The 14,110-nt window shown below is 50.3% G+C and overlaps 1 protein-coding gene across 2 annotated transcripts in view; it reads right to left on the minus strand.

Moving 5' to 3' along the window:
* Window positions 1–14,110, minus strand: part of LOC131816541 (conserved oligomeric Golgi complex subunit 2-like) — a 449,889-nt gene that overhangs the window by 98,809 nt on the left and 336,970 nt on the right. The gene's annotated exons all lie outside the window — the stretch shown is intronic.

Consider the following 14,110-nt stretch of genomic DNA (forward strand, 5'->3'; position numbering starts at 1 on the left):
AATCCGTGAGCCTGAACAGAATCGTAACCCTAAAGCTAACCCTGATCCTGAACTTACTCATAAAATAGAACCTAAACATAAAGCTGACCTTACCATAACCATAAACCTAATCCTGACCCTGACCCTAACCCTGACACTAAACCTTTCCCAAACCTAACCCTGACCCTGACATGAACCTTGCCCCCAAATAAAAACTTGACCATGATCCTGAACCTGTCGCTTAACTTAACTGTCACCCTAACACTGACCCTGACCCTGACTCTGACTGTAACAGTAACCCTGAACCTACTGTGAGCTTGACCCTAAACCTAACCATGATCCTAACCTTAACCCTGACCCCTACCCTAACCCTAACGCTAACCCTGACCCCAATGATGTCTCACCCTAACCCTGATGCTAAGTCTCTCGCTAACACTAACCCTAACCCTAACCCTAAGCCTAACTCGGTCTGAACCCATCTCTGTTCCCAGAAGTGGGGACAACAGTTGCATCCAGGACTCCCAGAGGCTGGGATTTGCTGTGTCGTGGTCACTGGATGAACAGGGCATGGGGTGATGGGTGAGCCTTGAGCAGCTTGGGGATGGGCACGCTCAGGGTGCTCTGGTGGGAGCAGAAAGTTTGGTAAGGAACCCCCATTCAATGGTGACCTCACTTCCCTGACGACAGAGCCCAACGGAATTAGAATCCACATATCCAGGCACCCCATTACAGAGAAAACCCCCCTGCCCAGCTCATTTCGAGGCACATCCTAAAGGAAGTGACATGTTCTTCTGCTGTACTGAAGCCCTGAGGATGCAGGGAGAAGTGAGCTCACCCGCCATACACGTCCCCTCACTGGCAGGTCATATCAGGCTTCCCCAACGCCTCAGGCCCTTTGGCAAATAAAATCAAAAGGTGACACCAGGGGGCTCAGAGTCAGAGAGTCCCACACCTTTTGATCGAGCGGTATAGCTCTAAGTCTCCTTCCCGTGTGTGTGTGTGTGTGTGTCTGTGTGTGTGTGTGTGTGCCTCTGGGTGTCTGTGTGTCTGTGTGTAAAGAGAACCTGGCCATGCCATCGTGAGTGGAGATATCCCGAGCAGGAGCAGGCTGATGAGGGATTAGATGCCTGGTGGGCAGGTCATGTTTACATCCCAGTGTAATGCTGGCTAAGTAGGATAGGGTGTGGGGTCTACAGCCTACTGCCCAGGGTTTTTCCTGAGAACCTAAAGGGAGGGGACAATGAACCAGGAGTGGGGCGAACCCTAACAGTAACCACTGACCCTGACACTGACCCTGACAGTGTGAGCCTGCCCCAAACCCTAACCTGAGCCCTGACCCTGACCCTGACCCTAACCCTGACCGTGATCCCGATCTGAACCCTAAACCTAAACCTAAGACTGACGCTGACCCTGATCCGGACCCTGAACCTAAACCTAAGTCTGAGATAACCTAACTATGACTCATCCCTAAACATGACCCTGACCTGACCCTAATCCCAATCCTGACGCTGACCTAACCCTGACCCAAACCCTAACCATGACCGTGACTGTGTGCCTGACCCTAAACCTAACCCTAAAGGTAACCCTAACACTGACCCTAATAAGGAGCCTGTACCCAAACCGAACACTGACCCTGACCCTAACCCTAACCCCTACCCTAAACCAAACCCTCACCCTGACCTTACACTGTCTAACCCTAACCCTCATGATAACACTACTTCTAACTCTAACCCTAACCCCATCCCAAACTTTTCCACAAAACCTAACTGTGAACCTGAACCGAACATAAAGCAAAGCCTGAACCTAAACCTGACCCTGGCCCTGACCCTAATCCTAACCATGACCATAACACTAACCACTACATAACCCTGTCCCTGACCCGAATGTGGACTTTAACGAATACCTGATCCTGACGCTAAACCTGACACTGGCCCTAAACTTCACCCTGACCCTGACCCAGGCCATGACCATCAACCTAACCCTGACCCTAACAGTGACCCTGACCCAAACCTAACACTAACCCTGAGACTGAATGTGAGCCTGACCCTAACTCTACCCCTAAACGTAACCCTAACCCTGACACTACCACGGGTCCTCCGCCGGTCCTATCGCTGAACCTAACCCTAACACTATACTCTAACCCTACCGCGAACCCTGACCCTAAACATGTCTAACCCTAACCCTCAACCTAACTCTAACCCTAACACTAACCCTAAACTTTAACAATAACCCTTACCCTATACCTGACTATGATCATAACCCTAACCCTGAACTTTGCCTCTACCAGACCCTGACCCTAAACCTGACCCTGGCCCTGACCCTAAACCTAACCATGACACTAACAATGACCACTCACTACATAACCTTGTCCCTGACCCAAATGTGGACTTTGAACCAATACCTGATCCTGACCCTAAACCTGACAGTGGCTCTAAACTTCACCCTGACCCTGACCCAGGCCATGACCCTAAACCTAACCCTGAGCCTAATAGTGATCCCGACCCTGACCTGAACACTAAACCTGAGCCTGTTAGCCTACCCTACTATAACCCTAAATGTAACCCTGACCTTGACACTAACGCGGGCCCTACCCCGAATCCTATTGCTGAAACTAACCCTAACACTAACCCCTAACCTACCACGGACACTGACCCTAACAAGTTCTAACCCTAACCATCAACCTAACGCTAACCCTAACACTAACGCTGAACTTTAACAATAACCCTGACCCTATACCTGACTATGATCATAACCCTAACCCTGAACTTTGCCTATACCAGACACTGACCCTAAACCTGACCCTGGCCCTGACCCTAAACCTAACCATGACACTAACACTGACTACTGCATAACCTTGTCCCATCCCAAATGTGGACTTTGAAACAATACGTGATCCTGACCCCAAACCTGACACTGCCCTAAACTATACCCTGACCCTGACCCAGGCCATGACCATAAACCTAACCCTGACCCTAACAGTGACCCTAACCCTGACCCTAACACTAAACCTGACACTGAATGTGAGCCGGACCCTAACTCTACCACTAAACGAACCCTGACCCTGACACTAACACGTGCCCTCCGCGAATCCTATCGCTGAAACTAACCCTAACACTAAACCCTAACCCTACCACGGACCCTGACCATAACGAGGGCTAACCCTAACCCTCAACCTAACTCTAACCCTAAACCTAACCCTAAACATTAACAATAACCCGGACCCCATGCCTGATTATGATCATTACAATTACCCGGAACTTTGCATATAGCAGACGCTGACCCTAAATCTGACTCTAGCCCTGAACCTAAACCTAACCATGACCATAACAATGACCACTAAATGATCCTGTCCCTGACCCGAATGTGGACTTTAAACCAATACCTGAAACTGACCGTAAACCTGACACTGGCCCTAGACTTCACCCTGACCCTGACCCAGGGAAAGACTATAAACCTAACCCTGACTCTAACAGTGACGCTGACCCTGACCCTAACACTAACCCTGACAATGAATGGGAGCCTGACCCTAAATCTAAGCCTAAATGTAACCCGCACCCTGACACTAACATGAGCCCTGAACGGAAACCTAACGCTGAACCTAACCCTAAAACTAACCCCTAACATTATCCCTGACACTGACCCAAACCAGGTCTAACCCTAACCCTCAACCTAGCTCTAACCCTAACCCTAACCCCACTTTAAAAATAATCCTGACCCTCTCCCTGACACTGATCATAACCCTAACTCTGAACTTCGCCTATGTCATAACTTAAACTGAAACCTGACCCTGGCCTTGACCTTAACTCTGACCCTAACCCTGACTGTAAACCTAACTCTGACCCAATCCGTGATCCTGAACAGAATCTTAACCGTAAAGCTAACCCTGATCCTGAACCTACTCATGAAACAGAACCTAAACATAAAGCTGACCTTACCATAACCATGAACCTAACCCTGACCCAACCCTAACCCTGACACTAAACCTGTCCCAAACCTAAACCTGACCCTGACATGAACCTTGCCCCACACCAAAACTTGAACCTGACTCTAATTCTGACCACGACACTGGACCTGACCCTAAACCTAACCGTCATCCTAACACTGACCCTGTCACTGACTGTGACCGTAAAGCTAACCATGACCCTACTGTGAGCCTGACCGTAAACCTAACCATGAACCTAACCCTAACCCTGACCCCTACCCTAAGCTTTACGCTAACCCTGACCTCAACGACGTCTAACCCTAACCCTGACCCTAAGTCTTTCTTAACCCTAACCCTAACACTAACCTAGTCTAAACCCAGCTCTGTTCCCTCCAGCGGGGACAACAGCTGCACCCAGGCCTCCCAGGAGCTGGGAGGAGGCTGTATGGGGGTCACTGGATGGGCTCTGCATTGAGTGGAGTGTGAGTCTTGAGCAGCGTGGGGACCGGTGGCTCAGGGAGCTCTGGTGCAGCAGGAAGTTCAGTAAGGAGCCCCCAGGCAGTGGTGCCCTCACTTCCCTGACGACAGAGCCCAAGGGAATTGAAACCCACGTATCCAGGAAACCCATTACAGAGAAACCCCCCATGCCCAGCCCATTTCTAGGTACTTCCTAAAGGAAGCGACATGTTCTTCAGCTGTACTGAAGCTGAGAGGACGCAGGGAGAAGAGAGCTCGCCCACCAGACAAGTCCCCTCCCTGGCAGGTCATATCGGGTTTCCCCAATGCCTCAGGCCCGTTGGCTAATAAAATCAAAAGGGGACAGCAGGGGGCTCAGAGTCAGAGAGTGCCACACCTTCTGATCTATGGGTGTAGCCCTAGGTCTCCTCCCTGTCTCTGCTCTATGTGTGTGTGTGTCCTTTTGTGTGTGTGCCACTGGGTTTCTGTGTCTGTGTGTAAAGAGGACCTGGCTATGCCATCGTGGGTGGAGATGACCCAAGCAGGATCAGGCTGATGAGGGTTTAGATATCTGGTGGGCAAGTCCTGTTCACACCCCAGTTTATGGTTGGTTAAGATAAACCCTTCTGCCCAGGGTTTATCTTGAGACCCTGAAGGGATGGGTCCATGACCCAGAAGAGGGGCTAACCCTAACAGAAAACACTAACTCTGACCCTGACACTGACTGTGAGCCTGCACTAAAACATAACCCAAGCCCTGACCCTGACCTTGAACCTGACCCTGAATGTGATCCGGACCAGAACCCTAAACCTAAACCTAAGCCTGACACTGACCCTGATGTGGACCCTGAAACTAAACCTAACTCTGACATTACCGTAACCATGACTCAAACCTAACCAGGACCCGGACCCTGACCCTAATCCTAACCATGACGCTGACCTAACCCGGACCCTAACCCTACGCCTGACCATGACTGTGAGCCTGACGCTAACCCTAAACCTAAAGGTAACTCTAACCATGACCCTCTACGGACCCTGAACCTAAACCTAACGCTGACCCTGACCCTAACACTAAACCCTACCCTAAACCAAACCCTAACCCTGACCTTACGCTGTCTAACCCACCCTAACCATAACCCTACTTCTAAATCTAACCCCAACCCCATCCCAACCCCTACCGCCAAAACCTAAGTGTGACACTGAACCGAATATTGACCCTATAACAAGGCCTGACCCTCAACCTGACCCTGGCCCTTACCTTCACCTGACCGTGACCCTGACCCTAATCCAAACCATGACACTAACACTGACCACTACATAAACCTGTCCCTGACCCGAATGTTGATTTTAAACCAACCTGAACCTGACCCTCAACCTGAAACTGGTGCTAAATTTCACCCTGAGCCTGACCCAGACCATGACCATAAACCTAACCCTGACCCTTACAGTGACCCCGACCCTGACCTGAAAACTAAACCTGACCCTGACTGTGAGCCTGACCTTAACTCGAACCATAAATGTAACCCTGACCCTGACGCTGACACTGGAACTCCTCGAATCCTATCGCTGATCCTAACACTAACACTAACCCCTAAACCTACCACGGACACTGACCCTAACAAGTTCTAAACCTAACAGTCATGCTAACGCTAACCCTAACACTAACCCTAAACTTAAACAATAACCATGACCCTATACCTGATAATGATCATAAACCTAACCCGGAACTTTGCCTAAACTGGACCCTGACCCTAAACCTGACCCTCGCCCTGACCCTAAACCTAACCATGACCCTTACAATGACCACAACATAACCCTGTCCCTGACCCGAATGTGGACTTTAAACCAATACCTGATCCTGACAGTAAAACTGACACTGGCCCTAGATTTCACCCTGACCCTGACCCAGGCGAAGACCAGAAACCTAAGCATGACCCCAACAGTGACCCTGACCCTCACCCTAACACTAAACCGGACACTGAATTTGAGCCTGAACCTATCTCTAACCCTAAACGTAACCCTGACTCTGACACTAACACGGGCCCTGACCCGAAACCTAACGCTGAACCTAACTCTAAAACTAACCCCTAACATTATCCCTGACACTGACCCTAACCCGGTCTAACCCTCACCTGCAACCTACCTCTAACCCTAAACCTAACCACACTTTAACAATAAACCTTACCCTCTCCCTGACCCTGATCATAACCCTAACTCTGAACTTCGCCTATGTCAGAACTTAAACTGAAACCTGACCCTGGCCTTGACCTTAACTCTGACCCTAACCCTGACTGTAAACCTAAATCTGACCCAATCCGTGAGCCTGAACAGATTAGTAACCCTAAAGCTAACCCTGATCCTGAACCTACTCATGAAACAGAACCTAAACATAAAGCTGACCTTACCATAACCATGAACCTAACCCTGACCCTGACCCTAACCCTGACACTAAACCTGTCCCAAACCTAACCCTGACCTGACATGAATTTGCCCCCAAACCAAAACTTGAAACTAACCCTAAAACTGACCATGACCCTGAACCTGACCCTAAAACTAACCGTCAGCCTAACACTGACCCTGAGCCTGACTCTGACCGTAACACTAACCCTGAACCTAATGTGATCCTGACCCTAAACCTAACCATGAACCTAAACCTAACCCTGACCCCTACCCTAAACCTTACGCTAACCCTGACCCCATAGACGTCTAACCCTAATCCTGACCCAAAGTCATTCTTAACCCTAACCCTAACACTAACCTGGTCTAAACCCAGCTCTGTTCCCTCCAGCGAGGAAAACAGCTGCACGCAGGCCTCCCAGGGACTGGTGGGAGGCTGTATGGGGGTCACAGGATGGGCACTGCATTGCGTGGAGTGTGAGCATTGAGCAGCTTGGGGACCGGTGGCTCAGGGACCTCTGGTGGATGAAAAAGTTCGGTAAGGAGCCCCCAGGTAGTGGTGACCTCACTTCCTTGATGACAGAGCCCAACGGAATTGGAACCCACATATCCAGGCACCCCATTACAGAGAAAAACACCATGCCCAGCACATTTCTAGGCACATCCTAAAGGAAGCGACACGTTCTCTGTTGTACTAAAGCCGAGAGGATGCAGGGAAAAGAGAGGTTGCCCGTCAGACACGTCCCCTCCCTGGAAGGTCATATCAGGTTTCCCCAACGCCTCAGGCCCTTTGGCTAATAAAATTAAAAGGTGACACCAGGGGGTTCAGAGTCAGAGAGTCCCACACCTCTTATCCACTTCAGTAGCCCTAGGTCTCCTCCCTGTCTCTGTGTGTGTGTATGTGTGTGTGTGTGTGTGCGTGTGCCTCTGGGTGTCTGTGTGTCTGTGTGTAAAGAAGACCTGGCCATGCCGTCCTGGGTGGAGATGCCCCAAGCAGGATCAGGCTGACGAGGGGGTAGATGTCTGGTGGGCAAGTCATGTTCACACCCCAGTTTAAGGCTGCTTAAGTGGGATCGGGTGTAGGGTCTACACCCTTCTGCCCAGGGTTTATCCTGACCCTGAAGGGATGGGCCCATGACCCAGGATTAGGGCTAACCCTAACAGTGACCACTAACCCTGACGCTGACCCTGACTGACTGTGAGCCTGCCCGAAAACCTAACCCAAGCCCTGACCCTGACTGTGATCCTGACCTGAACCCAAACCTAAACCTAATCCTGACACTGACCCTGATGTGGACCCTGAACCTAAACCTAACTCTGACATTACCGTAACCATGACTCAAACCTAACCAGACCCTGACCCTGACCCTAAACCTAACCCTGACGCTGACCTAACCTGGACCCTAACCCTACGCCTGACTGTGACAGTGTGCTTGACCCTAACCCTAAACCTAATGGTAACTCTAACCATGACCCTAATAAGGACCCTGAACCTACACCTCATGCTGACCCTGACCCTAACATTAACCCCTACCCTAAACCAAACCCTAACTCTGACCTTATGCTGTCTAACCCTAACCCTAACCATAACCCTACATCTAACTCTAACCCAAACCCCAATCCCAAACCCTACCGCCAAAACCTAACTGTGACACTGAACCGAACATTGACCCTATACCAAAGCCTGACCCTCAACCAGACCCTGGCCCTGACCTTTACCTGACCCTGACTCTGAACCTAATCCTAACCTTGACACTAACTCTGACAACTAAATAATCCTATCCCTGACCCGAATGTGGACTTTAAACCAATACCTGATCCTGACCATAAACCTGACACTGGCCCTAGACTTCACCCTGACCCCGACCCAGGCAAAGACCAGAAACCTAAGCCTGACCCTAACAGTGACCCTGACTCTGAACCTAACACTAACCCTGACATGAATGTGAGCCGGACCCTATCTCTAACCATAACGTAACCCTGAACCTGACACTAACACGGGCCCTGACCCGAAACCTAACGCTGAACCTAACCCTAAAACTAACCCCTAACATTATCCCTGACACTGAACCTACCCCGGTCTATCCCTAACCCGCAACCTACCTCTAACTCTAAACCTAACCCCACTTTAACAATAATCCTGACCCTCTCCCTGACCCTGATCATAACCCTAACTCTGAACTTTGCCTATGTCAGAACGTAACCTTAAACATGACCGTGGCCTTGACCTTAATACTGACCGTAACCCTGACTGTAAACCTATCTCTGACCCAATCCGTGATCCTGAACAGAATCATAACCGTAAAGCTAACCCTGATCCTGAACCTACTCATGAAACAGAACCTAAACATAAAGCTGACCTTACCATAACCATGAACCTAACCCTGACCCTGATCCTAACCCTGACACTAAACCTGTCCCAAACCAAACCCCGACCCTGACATGAACCTTGCCCCCAAACCAAAACTTGAACCTGACCCTAAAACTGACCATTATCCTGTCTGGATATAAACCTAACTGTCAGCCTAACACTGACCCTGACCCTGACTCTGACCGTAATGCTAACCCTGAACCTACTGTGATCCTGACCCTAAACCTAACCATGAACCTAACCCTAACCCTGACCCCTACCCTAAGCCTTATGCTAACCCTGACCCCAAAGACGTCTAACCCTAACCCTGACCCTACGTCTTTCTTAGCCCTAACCCTAACAGTAAACTGGTCTAAACCAGGCTCTGTTCCCTCCAGCGGGGAAAACAGCTGTACCCAGGCCTCCCAGGGTCTGGGAGAAGGCTGTATGTGGGTCAATGGATGGGCACTGCATTGAGTGGAGTGTGAGCCTTGAGCAGCGTGGGGACCGGTGGCTAAGGGAGCTCTGGTGGAGCAGGAAGTTCGGTAAGGAGCCCCCAGGCAGTGGTGCCCTCACTTCCCTGACGACAGAGCCCAACGCAATTGGAACCCACGTATCCAGGCAACCCATTACAGAGAAACACCCTCCCCATCTCTAACTAGGCACATCCTAAAGGAAGCACCGCGTTCTTCTACTGTACTGAAGCTCAGAGGATGCTGGGAGAAGTGAGCTCGAAACGCCAGACACATCCCTTCCCTGGCAGGTCATATCAGATTTCCCCAATGCCTCAGGCCCTTGGATAATAAAATTAAAAGGTGACACCAGGGGGTTCAGAGTCAGAGAGTCCCACACCTCTTATCCACTTGAGTAGCCCTAGGTCTCCTCCCTGTCTGTGTGTGTGTGTGTGTGTGTGTGTGTTTGCGTGTGCCTCTGGGTGTCTGTGTGTCTGTGTGTAAAGAGGACCTGGCCATGCCATCCTGGGTGGAGATGCCCCAAGCAGGATCAGGCTGACGAGGGGGTAGATGTCTGGTGGGCAAGTCATGTTCACACCCCAGTTTAAGCCTGGTTAAGAGGGATCGCGTGTAGGGTTTACACCCTTCTGCCCAGGGTTTATCCTGAGACCCTGAAGGGATGGGTACATGACCCAGGATCGGGGCTAACCCTAATAGTAACCACTAACCCTGACCCTGACACTGAAGTGAGCCTGCCCCAAACCCTAACAGAAGCCCTGACCCTGACTCTGACCCTGACTCTGACCTGAACACTAAACCTAAACCTAAGACTGACACTGACCCTGATGTGGACCCTGAACCTAAACCTAACTCTGACATTACTGTAACCATGATTCAAACCTTACAAGGACCGTGACCCTGACCCTAATCCTAACCCTGACGCTGATCTAACACGGACCCTAATCCTACCCCTGACTGTGACAGTGTGCTTGACCCTAACCCTAAACCTAATGGTAACTCTAACCATGTCCCTAATAAGGACCCTGAACCTAAACCTAACGCTGACCCTAACACTAACAATAACCCCTACCCTAAACCAAACCCTAACCTTGACCTTAGGTTGTCTAACCCTAACCATAACCCTACATCTAACTCTAACCCAAACCCCAATCCCAAACCCTACCGTCAAAACCTAACTGTGACACTGAACCGAACATTGACCCTAAACCAATGCCTGACCCTAAACCTGACCCAGGCCCTGACCTTCACCTGACCGTGACCCTGACCCTTATCATAACCATGACACTAACACTGACCACTACATAATCCTGTCCCTGACCCGAATGTGGACTTTAAACCAATACCTGAACCTGACACTAAACCTGACACTGGCGCTAAACTTCACCCTGACCCTGACCCAGACCATGACAATAAACCTATCCCTGACCCTAAGAGTGACCCTGACCCTACCTGTACAACAAACCTGACCCTGACTGTGAGCCTGACCCTAACTCTAACCCTAAATGTAGACCTGACCCTGACACTAATATGGGCCCTCCCCCAAATCCTATCGCTGAACCTAACCCTAACACTAACCCCTAACCCTACCACGGACCCTGACCCTAACAAGTTCTAACCCTAACCGTCAACCAAACGCTAACCCTACAACAAACCCTAAACTTTAACAATAACCCTGACCCTATACCTGACTATGATCATAAGCCTAACCCTGAAATTTGCCTATACCAGACCCTGACCCTAAACCTGACCCTGGCCCTGAGCCTAAACCTAACCATGACCCTAACACTGACCACTACATAACCCTGTCGCTGACCCGAATGTGGACTTTAAACCAATATCTGCTCCTGACCGGAAACTGACACTGGCCCAAGACTTCACCCTGACCCTGATCCTGGCAAAGACCATAAACTTAACCCTGACCCTAACAGTGACCCTGACCCTGACCCTAAGTCTAACCCTGATACTGAATGTGAGCCTGAACCTAACTCTAACCCTAAAGGTAACCCTGACCCTGACATTAACACGGGCCCTGACCCGAAACCAAACGCTGAACCTAACCCTAAAACTAACAACCTAACATTGTCCCTGACACTGATCCTAACCCGGTCTAACCCTAACCCTCAACTTACCTCTAACCCTAACCCTAACCAGACGTTAACAATAATCCTGACCCTCTCCCTGACCCTGATCATAACCCTAACTCTGACCCAATCCGTGATCCTGAACAGAATCTTAACCCTAAAACTAAGCCTGATCCAGAACCTACTCATAAAACAGAACCTAAACATAAAGCTGACCATGAACCTAACCCTGACCGTGACCCTAACCCTGACACTAAAACTGTCCGAAACCTATCCCTGACCCTGACATGAACATTGCCCCCAAACCAAAACTTAAACCTCACCCTAAATCTGACCATGACCCTGCCTGACCCTAACCCTAACCGTTACCCTAACACTGACCCTGACCCTGACTCTGACCGTAATGCTAACCGTGACCCTACTGTGAGCCTGACCCTAAACCTAACTAAGAACCTAACCCTAATCCTGACCCCTACCCTAAGCCTTATGCTAACCATGACCCCAAAGAAATCTAACCCAAACCCTGACCCTAAGGCTTTCTAAGCCTAATCCTAACACTAACCTGGTCTAAACCCAGCTCTGTTCCCTCCAGTGGGGACAACAGCTGCACCCAGGCCGCCCCGGGTTGGGGGGAGGATGTATGGGGGTCACTGTATTGGCACTGCATTGAGTGGAGTGTGAGCCTTGAGCAGCTCGGGGACCGGGGACTCAGGGAGCTCTGGTGGTGCAGGAAGTTCAGTAAGGAGCACCCCGGACGTGGTGACTTGGCTTCCCTGACGACAGAGCCCAACGGAATAGGAACCCACGTATCCAGGCACCCCTTTACAGAGAAAATCCACCTGCCCAGCTCATTTCTAGGCAATCCTAAAGGAAGCGACATGTTCTTCTGCTGTACTGAAGCTGAGAGGATGCAGGGAGAAGAGAGCTCGCCCGCCAGACACGTCCCCTCCCTGGCAGGTCATGTCAGGTTTCCCCAATGCCTCAGGCCCTTTAGCTAATAAAATCAAAAGGTGACACCAGGGAGCTCAGAGTCAGAGAGTCCCACACCTTCTGATCCACGGGTGTAGCCCTAGGTCTCCTCCCCATCTGTGTGTGTGTGTGTGTGTGTGTGTGTGTGTGTGCGTGCGTGCCTCTGGGTGTTTGTGAGTCTGTGTGTAAAGAGGAGCTGGTCATGCCATCGTGGGTGGAGATGCCCCAGGCATGATCAGGCTGATGAGGGGTTAGATGTCTGGTGGGCAAGTCATGTTCATACCCCAGTTTAAGGCTGGTTAAGTGGGTTGGGTGGAGGGTCTACACGCTTCTGCCCAGGGTTTATCCTGAGACCCTGAAAAGGATGGGTCCATACACAGGAGCGGTTCTAACCCCAAAAGTAACCAACAACCCTCACCCTGACACTGACTGTGATCCTCACTTGAACCCTAAACCTAAACCTAAGCCTGACACTGACCCTGATGTGGACCCTGAACTTAAACATAATGCTCATATTCCTGTAACCAAGACTCATATGTTACCATGACCCTGACCCTGACCCTAATACTAACCCTGACGCTGACCTAACACTGACCCTAACCCTACCCTTGACAATGACTGTGAGCCTGACACTAACCCTTAACTTAAAGGTAACTCTAACCATGACCCTCTACGGACCCTGAACCTAAACCTAACGCTGACCCTCACCCTAACACTAACCCAAACCCTAAACCAAACCCTAACACTGACCATACGCTGTCTAACCCTAACCGTAACCATATCCCTACTTCTAACTCTAACCCTAAACCCAATCCCAAAACCTATCGACAAACCTAACTGTGACACTGAACCGAACATTGACCCTAAACCAAAGCCTGACCCTAAACCTGACCCAGGCCCTGACCCTTATCATAACCATGACACTAACACTGACCACTACACAATCCTGTCCCTGACCCGAATGTGGACTTTAAACCAATACCTACACCTGACCCTAAACCTGACACTGGCGCTAAACTTCACCCTGACCCTGACCCAGACCATGACCATAAATCTAACCCTGACCCTAACAGTGACCCCGACCCTTACCTAAACACTAAACCTGACCCTGACTGTGAACCTGACCCTAACACTAACCCTAAATGTAACCCTGACCCTGACACTAACACGGGCCCTCCCACGAATCCTATGCTGAACCCAAATCTAACACTAACCCCTAACCCTACCAGGGACACTGACCCTAACAAGTTCTAACCCTAACAGTCCACCTAACGCTAACCCTAACACTAACTCTAAACTTTAACAATAACCCTGACCCTATACCTGACTAAGATCATAACCCTAACCCTGAACTTTGCCTATACCAGACCCTGACCCAAAACCGGACACTGGCCCTGACCCTTAACCTAACCATGACCCTAACAATGACCACTACATAACCCTGTCCCTGACCCGAATGTGGACTTTAAACCAATACCTGATCC

Source organism: Mustela lutreola, chromosome 15, assembly GCF_030435805.1.
Source record: "Mustela lutreola isolate mMusLut2 chromosome 15, mMusLut2.pri, whole genome shotgun sequence".
NCBI classification, from domain to species: domain Eukaryota; kingdom Metazoa; phylum Chordata; class Mammalia; order Carnivora; family Mustelidae; genus Mustela; species Mustela lutreola.